Source organism: Ictidomys tridecemlineatus, unplaced genomic scaffold (genome assembly GCF_052094955.1).
Source record: "Ictidomys tridecemlineatus isolate mIctTri1 unplaced genomic scaffold, mIctTri1.hap1 Scaffold_63, whole genome shotgun sequence".
In the NCBI taxonomy this organism is placed as follows: Eukaryota; Metazoa; Chordata; class Mammalia; order Rodentia; family Sciuridae; genus Ictidomys; species Ictidomys tridecemlineatus.
Genome location: NW_027524348.1, coordinates 592,047 through 609,929, shown reverse-complemented (window position 1 = coordinate 609,929; position 17,883 = coordinate 592,047). Strand labels below are relative to the sequence as shown.

Genomic DNA, 17,883 nt, shown 5'->3' with positions numbered 1-17,883 from the left:
ATCATTTGTAGATTCACAAGCAAGCTTGAACTTTAATTTATTAGCCCATATAATGAATGAAAACAACTTCAGTGTGTTGTTTGCAAACAATTATTAGAATAAAGGTTTAGAATATTGTGAGACTCACGCCAACCTTCACGTTCTCAAGCCTCACTAATAACATCAGGATGCAGGTAGTCCCAAGGTGCAAAGAGGCAGTGAGAGGCTTGCACTGCCATTGATCCTCCCGGGTTCTCCTTCTGTGTCAGGACTTCACTGACTGGGTTAAACATGTGACCTTGAAGAATGGAGGGCATTCCACCACTGGTACAGTGGAGCCTGTGTCAGAGGGGAACCACCCCACCAAATCTCAGCAACCTGCAAATATGTTGCCTTGCCTGACAAAAGCAATTTTGAAGATGTAAGTAAGAATAAGGGAACTTGAGATGGGATACTGTCACAAAAATTCGGCATGAGCCCAATCTAAGCATGTGCATGAGACCCCAGAAGCAGAGAACTTCCTCTGGTTGGAGTCAGAGAAACCTCAAGAATTAAAGCTTGGGCATACCATGGGTGGCTTTGAAGGTGGAGGAAGCCAGACACAAGCCAAGGAATATAGGCAGCCCATAGAAATTGGGAAAGTCCTCAGCTGACACCCAGAAAAGAATTGGGGATTTCAGTCCTATGACCTCCAAGAACTGAATTTTCTCAATGTTGAATACTCAAGGAAATGCATTATCCCCTAGAGGTAGGAAAGTATCTGTCCTATTGATACCTTGACCTTAGCCCTGGAGACAGACCTATGATGGGCTTCTTTTAGTCAGCTCTTTGCTACTGTGACTAAAATCACAACCACAACAATTGTAGAGAAGGAAGAGTTTATTTTGGGGCTCACAGTTTCAGAGGTCTCAGTCCATTGATAGCCAGCTCTGTTCCTTGGGGCTCTAGGTGAGGCAGAACATCATGGTGGAAGAGTATAGTGGAGGGAAGCAGCTCACATGACTATCAGGAAGCAGAGAGAGAGACTCCACTTGCTGGGTACAAAACATATACCCCCAAAGGCACGCTCCCAGTGCCCACCTACTCCCGCCATACCCTGCCTGCCTTCAGTTACCACTCAGTCAATCCCATAGGGAATGAATGCACTGATTGTGTTAAGGTTCTCATAACCCAATCATTTCTCCTCTGAACTTTCTTGCATTGTCTCACACATGAGTTTTTGGGGGACACCTCACATCTAAACCATAACGTAATCTGATGAATTTGTGTTGTTTTAAGCTGCAAGATTAGAAGTAATTTGATTATTGTGGCAATAGATGGTTCTTTTGGTTATTAAATAGCTTCCGTTTCATATCTGGATAGACAGCTAACTTTGGTGGTATGTTTCATAGGTTGTCGTGGATATTGGGACCATTTCCAATAAAGCATTTCCATATGTAGATAAGGACTTCCTTGCTAGCAAACATCATCATTGTGTTTGCTAAGGGTCTGTCTTTAACATGCCTGACTTATCATCACCACCTGCTTCCCTTTTCAAAAGCATTCTTTCTCCTGTGCCAAAGTCAGAGGAGGAAGGGGATTGAGGGAAGAGGCATCCTAGACCCACTGTTCACTTATCTTTTCCTGATTTATTTCTCAGTGTTTATCTACAACTATGTGGAAATAGTAAACCAAGGCCTGGAGAGCTACCCTGTTAAGTTTATCAGGATTAATCTTATTCTTGCACATGGAAAGACATCAAGCAAGGAAATACAAGGCAAGTACTGAACATCTTGGGGCCTGTATGCTATTTATAGTCTTTTCCAAATCATAACTTCCTTTAGACCATGATGCAACTGCTTGGCTAAGCTGGAATGAAGAAAAAAAAAGAGTTGTGTATTTTCTATACCAAAGTTGATAAAGTTTCTGACTTTAGAGCAACATTTCATCAATAAAATTGAGACAATGCCTATTAGTCAGTAAGCAGAAATGGAACAATAGATGGATTAATCCCTCACAGCTTCTCTGTCCTTCATCCCTCCTGACTAATCTAGGGTAAGTTTAGTATTCCTGAGGTTTGATTATAGATACAGTCTTGGCAGTTGGACAGCTATTATCAAGCTCCACACCAGGTACTGAGCTAGATGCTGATGACCTGGTGAAAAAGAAAGGCCTGTTCTCCATTCTTATGCATCTGCAGGGAGGAGCAGTGGTGAGGTAGGGTTGTGATAGGGAGCCTTGAGTGAGCAGATGAGTCTTGGTGAGGACTTTGAGTTTGACTGAGTGAAATGGAATATCATGGGGAGGACTCAAGCGCCAGTGAACATTTTCGATAATCACTATACTGGCTGTGTGGTGCCTCCTGGGGAGGCAGGGGATTGAGGGAAGAGGCCAGAGGCAAAGGACAGCAGATTGTGATGCAAGCACAAGGCAGTGGCCTGGGGGATTCTGAAAGGGCTTTGGAGTTGGAGCCACTGGATTTACTGACTAACTGGATGCGAGTGTGTGGGAAAGGGAGGAGTCGAGGGTGTGCCAAACCTAGGCCTACTGAGTGAAGTAGAGTTTAGGTACATGACGACCTAACCATTAAGGAAACCCTAAGTCAGCCTCCAGTTGGCACTGCCCCACTTTATCCCCATTTCACTTTCACCTGCCTTCCCCCCATTAATTTTTTAAATTTACTCCTTTTGGGCATCACTTGATCACTAGTTGTGAATATAATTTGCACTGGTTAATTTTACTCTTCTTGATCTTTCCCTGTTCATCACCACTTTAACTCAAAGTCTCCAATGCAAGGGAAACTCAGAATTTAAAAGAAAACTAACAAAAAGACTGGCTGGCTTCGTGCTGAGTGCTCTAACAAAATATGTTAGTCTGGGTTATCTATAAGCAAGAGTAACTTTTGCTCAGTTCTAGAGATGGAGAAGTCTAAGGTCAAGGTGCTGGCAGACTCAGTGTCTGAGTGCTCACACCTTGATTCAAAAATGGGGCCTTTAGCTGGATGCAGTGACAATGCCTGTAATCCCAGTGGCTCAGAAGGCTGAGGCAGGAGGATCATAACTTCAAAGTCAGCCTCAGCAACAGCAAGGAACTAAGCAACTCAGTGAGACCCTGTCTCTAAATAAAATACAAAATAGTGCTGGGGATATGGCTCAGTGGTCAAGTGCCCCTGAGTTTAATCCCTGATAAATGACCCCTCCCCTGAAAAATGGGGCTTTTATGTACCCTCACATAATAGAAGGGGCAAACAAACTCCTTTAGCCTCTTTTACAAGGGCACTGATCAACTGCATTAATGAGGGCTCCCTCAACCTGATCACCTCTCTAAAGCTCTCATCTCTTAATACCATGACCTTGGGGCTTAATTTTTAACACATGTATTTTGGGAGACAGAGCATTCAGAACTTAGCATTAGCCAATGCTGAACCCCCCCACAATACATATCAGATGGAAGATGGGTTACAGTTGTGGCTTAATCTTGCCACACAGTAAGTGACCAGTGCAGATGGGGAGTGTTAACCATGGCCACACTGTTTTTGAGATGTGTCCATGTGCAGAACCATTGTTCTAAGACTGCTGCAATTCTAAATTTCTTCCATTGTAGTAACCTAGCACTATATATTTTATATTTAGCATTCTATATAAATATTCCATGATAAATATTTGTAATTAAAACTGAAATAGTGCAGTGTGTTTCTTGGAGAATTTTAACAAATTACTGGATTATGTGAAATCATTTGATCATTAGGTCTACTATTCTAATAGCTAGTATGTTTGCATGATAAATAAGAATCCTCTCTCTGCATTCCTTCTTATGTAAAAATTAAATCTACTCTGTCTCCTCATAAATTGTTTTGTTTTTAACTGTTTTGTTCAACACATCTCTAAAACCTTTCCATGTACATATAACAGATTGGTCAAAGGGGGAATAAAATGAGCATTAGAAAAAAATCCTGGTTCCTAGCTTTTGCTTTCCAGATTCTTCCTATGGAGCATGAGTAGCTTGGTGGTTTCCTATGAAGTCATTCTGTGTAGTTTGTGCTGAAATTCTCAGATTGTTGTCATTTACTTAGAGCAGTAGACCTGAAGGATGAATGTGGCCTGGGCAGAGGGTGGAGGGCAAAAGTCCTCCCTTTTGTTTTTCCGTTGTCTTCAGGATGGCCTCCAAGCTGCTTAAGGATACAGCTTTTCAATAAAATCTTAACACTTTCTCAAAACAAAAAAGAGTGGCTGGTGGGATAACAGATTAAAAGCCCTTCGACTGCAGCATGTATTTCTTGCTGAGAAGACAGGGAGTGCAACACGACTCTTCATGCCCACCTTGTGATCTGTTTTTAATGGTGGTCTGTGGCTCCTCAGTGTCTTTGCAGTTTGACGTTTTTATGCAACTTTATAATTCTTGGGTTTTTGAAGCATTGCTCCCTGTACTTCTAGAGCAGTAAAAGGAAATTGTACACCCAGTGGTGCCATTACCCTTTACTAGTTCTGAGTACAAGCCATCTGGTGGCAGTGAACCAGGAAGAGTCACTCTGGGGTGTAACCTAGGGTTGGGGGAGGAGCTTGTTTAGATTACCATCCTGCAACAGGAGGCTTCACAATGTCTGCATCCATCTTGTTATATGGAGCATCTAAAATGCCCTCATATGAAGTCACAAAGTTTATATAAAATTTTTGGAATACTTTAGCAGAAATGTTAAAACCAAGAAAACAGATACACAAATATTTGGTAGTTTGTTGTTGTTCTTACATGAATGCAATAATTGTCCATTGCTGCTGTGATAAATGACTACAATATTAATGCCTTAGAACAATGCAAGTTCATTACCTCAGAGTTCTGCACACCAGATGTCCATGGGGGCTTGGCTGGATTCTGTGCTGAAATCAAGATGTTGGTCATGAAGTTCTGTTTGGGAAAACCCTACTTTCAGTCTCATTCAGGTTATTGGCCAAATTGAGTGCCATACAGTTGTAGAGTCAGGGCCCCATTTCCTTGGGGGCTGTTGGAGGGAGTTGTTCTAGGTTCCAGAGGCCACCATGTTCCCTGGTAATGACCCCCTTCCTTCATCTGCAAAGTCTGAGTGATGTCCTTCCTTTCATTGCTCCTCCTCCTCAGTCTGAATATTCTGCTGTCCACTTTTTCTTATAAAGGTTGAGTGATTACATTAAGACTAGTGGGATAATCCAAGATTATTTCCCTATTTTAAGATTAATTCCATCTGTAAATATACTTCTCAGCAGTTCCTAGGTTCATATTTGATTCCACCAAGTGACCAGAATTTTGGAGGGACAGCTTTAGAGTTCTCCCCACCACAATGAAGAACAAAAGTGCAGACAAACCATGTAGGTGTTATAGCAGCCTTGATTTTTAGATGAAGGAACTCTGCACTGTGGAGTTTCTTTTCCAACATTATTCCTAAGTAGCAACATGGTCCATGAAGTTGAAAGTCCTTATTAGTGCTCCTCTTTACAGAAGCCAGCTCCAGCTTGCTTTTAATAAGGCTTTCAGAAATTTCTTTCCAAAATTTAAACATATATCTCAATAACCAAGATTAAATATATATTCTTCTCCCTTTTGGGTTAAAAAAGACCAAATAATCTTATTTTTACCGAGGTTTTTGTGTATTTTTCTCTTGCATAAAGTAGAAATTTAATCTTATCATTTTTCTTATTTTCTTCCATCACCTACCATCTCCACACTAGATATTTTTTCTTCTCAAAGAGTGGACCACAGACGTTAGCCATGGTTTTTTAACTAAACTAATCTAACTAATCATTTTTAACTAATAACTGGCCCAAACTGCCATTTGTTTCTAGTGTCATATTCACCTAGCTAGAACCATACCATCAGCTCTAGCCAAGCTATTTAAGTCAGCATTTTCTAGCATTGCATGTTCTGTAGATCAAGTAAAAGACCACCAAGTGAGTTTTCAGAACTTCTGAGTTTATGAGGTAGCAAGTCACAGAGATGGGTAATTTTCTTAGCGATTAAAGGAAAACTGGTTTTATTTTTAATCACTTTCTCTCAATTTTGACACAGGACTTAAAGCTGTTTTGATCCAAGGACTGCTTTTATTAGCATTTTAAGCAGTGTTTTCCCCTAGGGAATAGATGTAGGAAGATTGACTTAGTTGGGACGAGGAACTTATAAAACACAGGAGTTTGCTTCTCACCACTCTGAGATCAGAGTGGCAGTGTAATTATATTCTTATGAGAGTTCTTCACCAGGTTGCAGACAGTTGACTTCCCCTGGGATCTCTCTCTCTCTCTCTCTCTCTCTCTCTCTCTCTCTCTCTCTCTCTCTCTCTCTTGTAATTTTTTTCTTTTGGTACTGAGGATTGAACCCAGGGACGCTTTGTCACTAAGCTACATCCCAAGCCATTTTTATTTTTCATTTTGAGACAGGGTCTTGATAAGTTGCTGAGGCTGGTCTCAAAATTGCAGTCCTCCTGCCTCAGCCTCCTGAGTCACTGGAATGATAGGCATGCACCTGAGATTTCTTTCTTAAGGGCACTAAGATCATTCATGAAGGCCTCACTTTTTTCTTAATTGATTTGTTTTTTCCTTTGGTTCTTTCTAGTTATACTTAACAAGAAGATTGCTTTTGACATAATTATAAAAGCATGGAATATAATTTGCTCTAATTCCATCCCCAGTACTTCCACTTTCCCTCCTTCTATCTTTTCTCCTATTCCCTTCCCTCTACTGACTTTCTGCTGTTTACTTATAGTTTTCTTTTATTAGTATGAAGGCCCCACTCTTATAACCTAATCAACTCTCAAAGGCTCCTCCTTCTCCTAATACCATAACTTTGAGAGGATTGCAACATGAGAATTTGTTACAGAGGACAGGAACATTCAGTCCATCACAAAGACCAAATCTGCAGAGAGAGATGGACACCTGCAGCCACTGTCCAGGAGCCCCTGAGCAGCTGGGACCTTCTCTTCCCCATTCCCTATCATGTGTAGCTGCTGCCAATTCTTTCACCACATTGGGCTGGGCAAGGTACTAAACAGTTTAGGGAGCTGCTGAGGGCAGCAGTTCAACCTTGAGTTCCCAGGCTACAGTGATCCTTGGGAGGTTTGGGCATGGAAGAAGAGAAGGAGGCACAGACCACTGGCACATTTTGCCTCTGAATATACCTTCAGTCCTCTGATGGTGGTTGTTGGTGTTTCATAAGCTATCAGTGAGTGATCAGAGCAGTCATAAAAACAAGAAGAGGCCTCAAGGAAAGCTTACCAGCTAGATAAGTGAGCTTTAAAAATCATGTGTATTCTCAGCTTTAATCAGTCTTTGAAGTACGCATTGTTAAATTTTCCTACAAGTAAATAAATTGAAAGATGACATGATTGCATATTGGGAATTAGGTTAGGAATCAACATGAAAGTTAGGAAGTTTGTTTTAATACTTGCTATTAATAATCAAGAACATAATGCCAAATGTTAAATGTCTTCAAACCCACAATCTGACATTTAAAAGGAAGGTAGCCAATTACCGATAATCCCTTGTTAATTGTGTTCTTCCACTTCTTAGAAAATGGAGAACTTGAAATGGAAAGAATTGGATCACATTGTTATTTCTCATTATTTGCTGAGGATACAATGCTTGTTTTCCTGGAAACCACCTGCTTGGTGAAGTGAATATTGCATTCTATTTTGCAATATTTCTTAGCATATTTATATATTATGTACCCAGTGAATGAATGAATGAATGAATGAATGAATATATATATATATATATATATATATATATATATATATATATATATATATATATATATATATATACGTAGGTGTGTGTGTGTGTGTGTGTGTAATCTGGATTAGCAGAGAAGAAAGAAAACTTGCTTTATCCATTTTTAAGTTTTATTTGCTTCTGGCCCAGGACATTTTCTTTTTGCTATTGTTGCATTTGTGACTGGGCCATGTCAGGTAAAACATTGAGGAACTTGCGGCAGTGGCAGTGGTGAGTGGTCTTGACAGGAAGATGGTATGTTGGATCTAAGGATGAGGGTGAGGGTCTTCCAATGTGAGACAGGATTCTGAGATTCTGAGCCCACCACAAATATGGAAGAATAGAACTTTGTGGGCATTATTGGAGAACAGGGTAGGTGGGCATTCACCCAGGAGTTGAGCTACATGGTACCATTTCCAGCTTCAGAACTGGTCACAAAACTAAACAAAGCCTAATGAGTACAGCTTGCACCCCAAGTGAGGAAACAACAGTGATGGCCAGCGTGTGCGTGTTTGTGGAGCACAAAGGACCACATGCACAATTAGGTTTGCAGCTAATGGTTTTAGCCACAGAACATTTGCTCTTTTATCCCCCCTCTGATATTCTTGTAATTTAGCCCAGTGGGAATCTTCTAGCAGATGTTTCATAGAGCAGTTCATTCTGTGGTGACCATCAATTTTAATTGGAATCATGTAGCTAAACCCTAGGTAGCACTTGACAGGGAGAGGGTGTCTTTTAAGTCAGGTATCTCTGGTTCCGCTCTGGGCTTCTGTGGAACAATGTTACTTCATGCATGGCTGACTCCAGAAGGCATGGACCCAGGCAGTTTTTAAGAGGGCAGTGTTTAATAGTCAATGAAGGAGAAGCTCACCCGTCTCTTTCTGATGGTTTACATTTATGAGGGGACTTGGGGAGTGTGGTACGAATACAGCAACTACAGCTCCGAGTGCAGAATGGCAGTGGGGTTCGCCACCAGGCCCAGTCAGTAGCTGGGCTTTGGACACTGAAGCATTCTGTGCCTGAAGCTCAACAGTAATTACCAAGACATCATAATGCTTATTTATAAAGAAATTTAATCCAAACAGCAAGACTGTGCTAATCTTTTTTTTTTTTTTTAATTAGGGAACTTTTTTCCCTGGAAATTGTTCTGACTTGACTGTGATGAGGTGCCAGCTCTGTACCCAAATGTGGAGAGAGAGGTCAAGAGCTGCTCAGGGACGTTCAGCTTCCCAGTGAAAGTCTGCAGAGGTGCAGCTGATCCTAAAATGGTTAATAGCACCTGGCACTTGTGGTGGGCATTACACAGTGTTCTGGTCATTCACTGAAAATAATGAGGCTGCTCTGCTGACGCCACTGGAGCAGGGCTAGTGTTCTGCCATTTCTCTCCCCCAGCATGGCATGCTCATTTCTGTGCAGACACAGTTGCAGGCTGCACTTCCTGTTCATAGAAGTTGTGGACTCAGGTTTTCAGGGGCCTCTTCTGGCAGAAATAATATATATCAAGCAAACAGAAGGGCATTCTGGGACATGCTGATGCCCCAAATTTGGTGGCATTCTTTGGGGTAATGAGATCAATGATAAGGCAAAAAATAAAGTGGTGTACTTTGGCCTCAAGCTGAACATTTCCACATCATATCAGTGTGTCTTATGCAGAGAGCCTCCTTCACATGCTCTGGGATACATCTAGGTGTAGCCTGGCACCATTGAAGGCAGATGACTTATGCCACTACCTACCCCCTCACACATATGCCCCAGGAAGAATTTTGATTCTTACCTGGTGGCATTTGGGTACAACTCTTTGACCATCTAGAAGTACCTTCTTAACTTGCACTCATCTCGTAGTGCCTGTGGGTCAGGAGTCCAGACACTAACCTGCTTTTCCAGTTGATATCAAGGTGTTTATAAGGATGAATTCCCTGCCAATGGTTCCAGAGAAGAATCTTCTTCTGATGGCTGGTTACTTCTAGTGTTGGCAGAATCCAATTCCTTGTAGCCACAGGATCTAGGTCTCTGTTTCCTTGCTGCCCACTCTACTGGCCTTACCTCCAATCTGCTTCTCTCCCTTCCTTGCATGAAGCCTTCTCTATGTCAGAACCAGAATATAGAATCAAATTCTCATACTTGGGGTCACTGTGACTCCAGCCAAAAAAGCAGAGAATGCTTTCTGCCTTTAAGGTTCATGTGATTAGAGCGCAAGGACACAACCTCGGACAATCTCCCGTTTAAGGTCCAAAACTTTAATTCCATCTGTGGAGTCCCTTTTTCCATGTAAAGCCATCTAGTCAAAGATTCCAAAGATTAAGGCATAGACATCTTTGAGAGGCCAGTTTTTGACCACCTCTCTGGCCCTCAAAGATACATTCATTCCCACATATTTTTATCTCATCCCAAGCTCTCTAAATATTTATCCAATTACAGCATTTGATTCAAAGTCCTAAATCTCTTCACCTCCAAACTCCAAATCTGATTCATCTAAATCAGGTGTGGATGAGCAATCCACTAAGTATAGCTCCCAGGAAACAATCCCCATCTATGTGAGACCTGTAAAAATGAAGGAACAGGTTATCTATTTCCAACACGGGGTGGATGGGACAACAGTTAGAGACATTTGAGGTCAAAAAGGCAGGAAGTAGAAAGAAAAGTGGAGTCATGCCCCAAAGCAGCCTGGAAATCCAGCCCAGCAAACTCTACTAGGCTTCAAGGTCAAGGAATTACCTTTTGTCATTCTCAGCTCTGCCCTCTGCATAAGATGTCAGAGAAAGATGGCCTTGGAAATGCCATTTGATTGACTTGGATTCACCAAGCTGGTCAGGGATACTTGCTTCTGCCTGCCTTTGCGTATTGTTATAATAGCATCATAGACCTTCACTTGCCTATTGCTGTGGAGCCCTGTGGGGCAGCAGAGCCTCCGGTGATCCTTTACCAGCACTCACAGCTGCCTACCTATGCCTTCTAGTACCTAGAGATGTTAAGAGGGACCCAGCACAGGTAATGGGCCATGGTGAAGGGCACTGACAAGATTACTCCAGTGAACCAGGAGCTAGCCATGATGTTATGTCACAGTGACTGGCTCAGGATACCAATAAAATGGAGGTGGTAAAAAGGGCCTGGGAAAAATGGAGAGGTCTTGTACCAGAACTGGCATTAGATGCAGAATTCTACCTCTTCTTGTCAGGTCCACTCCTCTGTCAAAGGCTTTAGTGGTCTGCTGACCCCACCTCTGAGCAGATGTGCTGATTGGTGTGCACACACCATTTAGCTGGACTGCTCCTGAGCCCATGTCTGTGATTTTATCCCACTCTTCCCATCTACCTTTAAAAATAATTTGCACTGATTTCACATGTGATGCTTCCTTGCTGGAAACACATTCAATGCCTTCTGTGTCCTTATTTCTTAATCACAACTCACAATTTTCTGCTATAAATATTAAGGAAAATTACCAATGTCCAATTTTATAGAATTACAATTTAAGGAAAAATTCTATTGAATGAGGCGAATGATAACCCTTCCATCCATTTCAGCCTGTGTTCATTTTCTATTGAACATTGAAGAGTCAAGTTCAAAGGTGATTGGTTCCCAAATCCTTCATATTGCTGGTTGCTGCTTGCAAAATATTTAGTCACATTACACACACACACACACACACACACATCTGTTTACCTGGCTAATCTGTGACCATCTAAAGGTCAAAGACTAGGTATTATATTGTCTTTTTATCACAAGATAGCATTGAGTATAGAAAAAGCATGTATCTACTTTTTTTTTAACTTGAATGGATTTATTTCTGTAAATTCTTTCTTCCTAGAACAGGTCCACAGCATCCATCTGACAAAATCCGTAAGTATGAACTTTAGATCAATATTGTTAAGTATAGGAAAAAAAGTTAGACATAACCTGAGTGTCCATGTAGGTGCAAAAAGTCTAAAAAATGTGAATCATGATCTGTTTATAAATGGGACACCAGAAGTCATTTGATGACTAAGTGAGATCTGTAGGTACCATCATAAAAAGAGACAATGATACATTTTCTAAGGATAAATGCAAATTTCCTGAGGAAACAGGATGGTTAAAAAAAATCATACCTGCCCAGGTCATTTATTAGGAGTAGAAAATAATCTTGGATGATAAACACCAGTGGTCACAGTGATTTCCTTGGGGATCTCAAGGACTGTGCTCTCATAGCTCTGCAAGAGAGCTCACAGTATACATTCAGCTGAGTGGCCAGACCAGGGAAGGTGCACCTGCTGCAAGTGGCACAAGTGTCCGTTGCTGCTGGATGCCTTGTGCCTCTGATCCACCATCATTCTCTGTACTATTTAAATCAGATGGAATACACAGTACTCTCACAGACTATGCTGTGGAGCTTACACCACACGTTCAACTTAATAGGCCTCCCGTTTTCCATAAAAAGTGCTTCTGATGCAGATGGCCAGCATGTGGGAGATCAAGCCAGAGAGAAAACCAAAAGATGGGATTTGAGGGATCAAATGTATCTGTTCCCTTCCTACTTCCTTATAGTTTTAAACCTCCATCATGCATTTTTTATTGGAATTACTCAGGCTGTGACCTTATTTCTGCACTGGTTCCTTACTGTGGATGGAAAGTACATCATTCTTCTTCAGGTACCTGGTAATGTACAGCAAAAAGCTGAGTGCCGTAGTTGAAAAAGTGGTAGATCTTGTGTTTAGGAGGAAAAGGTGAAAAAGGAAAACCTCATTGCCTGCAAAGCAAAGCCCAAAGTTTCACCTAATGTGATTTTTACCAATTCTATAATAGTTGAATAAAAGTAGAAACTTAGGTCCAAAGGCTTTTATGAAACCATTACCCATAAAAGAGACAAGCACACACTTGTGTCCATTTGATAATATATGTTGTCTCTTGTCACTTGCAGACAATAGGCATATGGGTGGGTGGGTGTGTGTGTCTTGGTCCTTTTACCTTGTCTAGTGACACTATATTAATCTTTCTTGTGTCTCAACATCATGTACATTTTAATTAAAAATGTTTTAAATTTGGGAGCAGACTGGACTAGAATCAAATAGACACTAGAATATGCTGGAATTAATGTTGAAAGCATCTAATGTTAATGAAGTGTTCGCTCCTGTTATTTTCTGCACATTTTTTGATTACCAGTGAAATTAGTGCTAATCATGATTAAGTCTATTTGTGGGTCAGGAGGCTGCCACCCCATCATGACGATATTCAAAAGAAAGACATCTCATCAGGAGGTGTATTCAGGGTACTTCAGACTGGGGTATACATGAGCTGAGGTACTTTCAGGTCTGAATTCCTCAGTTTCTACATTTGGAAAAACCACCCTCCCAAACCCAGGGTCACTCATTGCCGTGGAGGTCTGATAGGGAATTTTGACAAACTTATTCTAATATGTTCAAAGCTCAACCTGGAGAAAATCATTTCAAGGTCTAAACTTGACTTTTATAAGGGCCATCCTTCCAGTTTAAAATAATACTACTGTGCCTCCTGCCACATTTCCCATAGCAGAAAGTGAGTTCCTCCTCCCTCCCCACCCCCCACTAGAGACATTGCCAGAAACATGTTGATCAACAAAAGGTGCAATTTATAAAATTTTGCATTAAAACTCTGTCAATATTTGATTAGTTGTATTACCTAAGAAACTGAAATTTTTGTTCATATTGTAAGATCAGCAAATGCCAAAAATCCTAATTTAAATTAAATACCATTTTCTAGGGATACACTAAAATGCTGATAAATCCTTTTTAATATCTCTTTTGAAACTTTTTAGATATCAAAGAAAGCATTATATTCACTAGCATTTCAGCATTAGGCATATTTCATTTTCTTTTTATCCTAAAAAAAAAAAAACATTAAAAACACAAACAAACAAAATCTAGTCTATCCATATTCTCCATTAAGGCTGAAGCTGTTGGCTTCTCCTTTCCTCATATTTCATTTCAGTGTCTCCATAAGTAGCTTCGGGACCTCAAACTCTTTAAGTCTCAGCTTCCTCACCTGCCAAGTAGAATAGGTGCAACTGCAAAAGATATTTTGAAAACAAAATGAGGAAGTGCCTGTAATCTGTATAACTCTCATTTCTAGTGGTAGACGGGTATTTCTTTGTGCATATAAGCCATAATTTTAAAATTATGTGTAATTAATTTTTAATTACACACTCTCCCATTATTCATTATGTTTAATTCAAAGCGAATTTAACTATCAGGATTGCTGTAAGATCCAGATTTGCCTATAGCTCATGTCAGTGCATCTAATAAACCATAGCAATTTTCTCTCTTTCATCCATTCTGTCATTTTTTTGTTAGATGCAATATGGTACCACAAATCAAGCAAATATGTTTTTACAAATTATGTAAGAATTGACCACAGTTATGCATGAGTTATGCATAAATTATTATAATTTTGCATTAGTGCAGGCTTTCCATTGTTGATAACTTTCGATGCAACAGCTGATATATGTAAATATAATGTGTACTACCTTGATCTTTAGCCTTCTTCCATCCATCCAAAACTGCCCCATCTCTGCTTGTTCTTTCCTGTGTAGGTTGTGTCAGAGTAGTTCTCAGAGAGCTAATCTTGGGTGGCTACCAGTTGCAAACACTTTTATACATGTCCCAATCCCCCACAAACTCCATCCTAAGCTCTCTGTGGCAGGAATGGCTCTCCTGATCCCTGAACAGTTGACCTTCCCTGTCGCCAGTATTCACTGGATTCTATAACACCTGATTTTGTTTTGTTTGTGATGTTTGAGGATGGAAATATGAGGAAGTTGTTAAAGACATTTACTCTCTCATTTTTCTTCCACCAGTGGGATGGAGTAGGACCTCTTCAAGACTATGCAGAACCACCCAAAGGGATCCAGATGCTGTGGCACCCCTCCATAGTCAAACCCTACCTCACACTGCTCTCTGAGTGCTCAAACCCAGACACGCTGGAAGGGGCGGCAGATGCCCTGCAGAACTTGGCCACAGGGAGCTGGAAGGCATGGCTAGTTCATTACAATACAAAAGAATCTGGAGTTGCAGCAAGTCTTGAGAAAATAATGCAAGTGTAGTTCCAAGAGGTGCAATTCGAACAAAGAGGTTTAGGAGAAAAAAAAACAATTATATTGAGTTGTTGGGCTTAAAAAGTTGAAAAAAACTTAAAAAAAGAAATTCTCTTAAGGTTTCAGAGTTCTTTGAAGACCACTGGTGAATAATATGATCATTGAAAAGGCTGTGAAATTCTTGCAATTCTATGGAGAGAGCTGAGCTGCTTGACTTTCAGGGACAATTGTGACATGTGTACGTTTTCAAAGCACCATCATTGGCTGTTAAGGGAGCTAATCTGCAAACACCCGTATAGGTATTCTAGATTTTGTACTGGATCCCAGCCCCCAAAAAGACCCCTTGCATTTTTAAATCATGAGCTTACAGAGGAGAACAGATTGGTAATTCCGTTTGGCAAAAATATTTTTTTAAATGTATGATTTTGACGAGATTAAGAGGTTCCTTTCTCCAAGTCCTTATAAACTGACACTATTCCTGCTTGATTTTCACAGAAAATTCTCAAGACCCAATTTTTGGTAGGAAAAGATTCACCAGGGGGAAAAAATTCTTGACTGTGGTCGTCATAGTTACAAGCACCAATTTGCCTTGTTGCATTAAAATACAAAAATGTGTGACCACTCTTAGAGAAATGAAGATAGAATGTATGGGGAAACGCCAAGAGAAAAAACATCAAAAAAAGTTTTGATTTTGCCATCATGTTCCATCCATTTAATATCAAATTCAGGATTTGGGATGTTCATAAATCACTCTTTTCTTTGACATTCATTCTCTTCAGAGTGATGTTAACATTGACACATAGCTTCAGAATTTTCAGAAGCTCAGAGGCATAGATGTCACTTGTCTTGGCCTCAGATTATCATGTGACTGCACATTTCCTTGTGCTCATATGGTCCAATGTCAGCCTTTTTGCCACACCTCTCTCTCTCTCTCTTTTCCTTGTTTCCATTACCCTAGCCCCAGCTCTTCCTTCCAGCTGTGACATCACAGCTCATGGGCCTGGTCCCTGAGTGTGCCTGGGGAGCTGCTTGCTGCTGTGTGGACAGGCTCACCCTTCCTTGAGAGCCTGAAAAGTGAACATGATTGTTCCTTTCCCTCCCTGCCTGTTAAACATCCTTAGTGTTTCTACCTACAGAATTCAGGTCAGGCCAGGCTGGAAGATGTCTCCTACTTTCAAACAGAGATAGGTGCAGACAACTTTCAAAAGCAGAGTCCCACCAGTCAGAAGGCCAGAGTGTGGCCTTATAGGACTAGGAAGGTCATTAATGTAAATCACTTCTTTGAATTGGCTCTCACATCTCATGTCCCTGTAAGCTTAACATGGTTCAGTAAGTTTTTATTCAAACCACAGTTCAAACCCAGGACCTGCTTTTTCAGAGGGTGGTGATCTTGGGCAGATTACACCTCTCGTGGGTCTCACGTGTGTCATCTTCAAATAGAGAAGACCATACCTGCCAAGCACTTTAACATGCAGATGCATCACCACCTGGATACAGAGATGGGAATGAGATGGCATGGCCCAAGGATTGTCACATTTGTGGCCAAGAGACCCCACCAGCACTCCTACCTCATGGCACTATATCAACAGGCATGGAAAGGAAGGGGACTGTGAGCTGAGACTAATCTGAGGTACAAAGACCTGGATATCCAGATGGTGACAAATCTAATGTGATATCTAAGCTCTGTATTTAAGCAACTATCTTGTTCCCTGAAAAAGATATAGTTCCTTATTATGATAATTAAAAAAATATGAAATATCTTTGGGCACTTGAAGATTTTGAATATAAGACTTTGACTTTTAAACTCAGATTCTTTATGTTCAAAATGTTAAGAGGATCTGGCAGGAATATGTAAAAGACCCAAATCAAACTTCTAGAGTTAAAAATAACATGTCTTAAACTACGGCATTTTGTTGCATTTAAATGGAATACAACAGTTACTAATATGGCATTATGTAAAAATGTGGGTATGTAACCAATGTGATTCTGTAATGTGTATTTGGGGTAAAAATGTGAGTTCATAACCCACTTGAATCTAATGTATGAAATATGATATGTCAAGAGCATTGTAATGTTTTGAACAACCAATAAAAAAAGACAAAAAAAATGTGTGAACTTGAAGACAATAAGGGAGATTATCCAAAAGAAGAATGCAGAGTGCATCTTGAGAATCGTGTAATCTTGAGAAATGCAGTGAACCCTCCCACAAGGGAAGGAAGAGAAGAAAAGAATATATTTAAGGAAATAATGGTTGAAATTCTTCCACATTTTAAGAAAACCAAAATTTACAGATTCAAGTAGCTCAAGGAACCCAAAAAACAAGAAACATGAAGAAACTGTACCAAAGTACATTATAATTCAGTTGCTCAGAACTGGTAATAAAAGGAAAATCTTAGAATCAGCAAGAGAAAAAAAATGTGTTGAATACCAAGAGCCACATTGCATCTGACAGCGAAGGTCAAGAGCAGTGTCATGGATCATTTATCCCTTCATACCACAAGTCCTTGCTAAGCTGCTAAGACTGACTCTAGAAGAGAATCTGGTCTGTGAGCCCCTGAAGGGCCAACACTAACTTCCACTTGTCTCTGTACCCCACTGCTTGGCTGAGCAAAGATGTCCCAATTTTAGATTATATAATGCCAATTATGAAAGATGTGTAACAGTTATTCTCAACATTTAACCCAAGCAGTACCTGTCCACATGTCTTTCTTTTAGATGATATCTATTCATAAATATCTATCAGTCAGAATTTAGTAACATATTAAGGACCAAGCCATCCTCAGATGGTCACATTTAAGACCAATTACTTGGTTTTTTGATTCAGATACAAATACACTTTTTATTCAGAATAAAGTTGGTAGAGTTGTTTTTGCAGAATCTGGGCTCAGCTGTGCTGGCAAGCTGCAGGTTTAGAAGTGTGGCCCTGCTCTGCAGTTCCTGCAATGTGGAGCTATCTGTGCAAGTCCATACTTGTATCTCAGGGGCAACCAGGCCAGCATGAGAACTGCTGACAGGTGTGGGTAGTTAGGTGTTAGGGGTAAGAAAATGGCAGATTTGAAAAATGTTCTCTATTTCTATATTCTCCAATTATCTCCTACTTTGGATTATATAATACCAATTATGAAAGATGTGTGACAATCATTCTCTGTGTATTCT

At 40.4% G+C, this 17,883-nt stretch overlaps 1 long non-coding RNA gene across 1 annotated transcript in view; it reads left to right on the top strand.

Moving 5' to 3' along the window:
* Window positions 1–17,400, top strand: part of LOC144374247 (uncharacterized) — a 32,271-nt gene extending 14,871 nt beyond the window's left edge. The window contains exon 2 of the long non-coding RNA XR_013433695.1: window positions 14,491–17,400. This is a non-coding gene — a long non-coding RNA (uncharacterized LOC144374247). The remainder of the gene's footprint in view (window positions 1–14,490) is intronic.
* The last annotated feature ends 483 nt before the right edge of the window (window positions 17,401–17,883 follow it).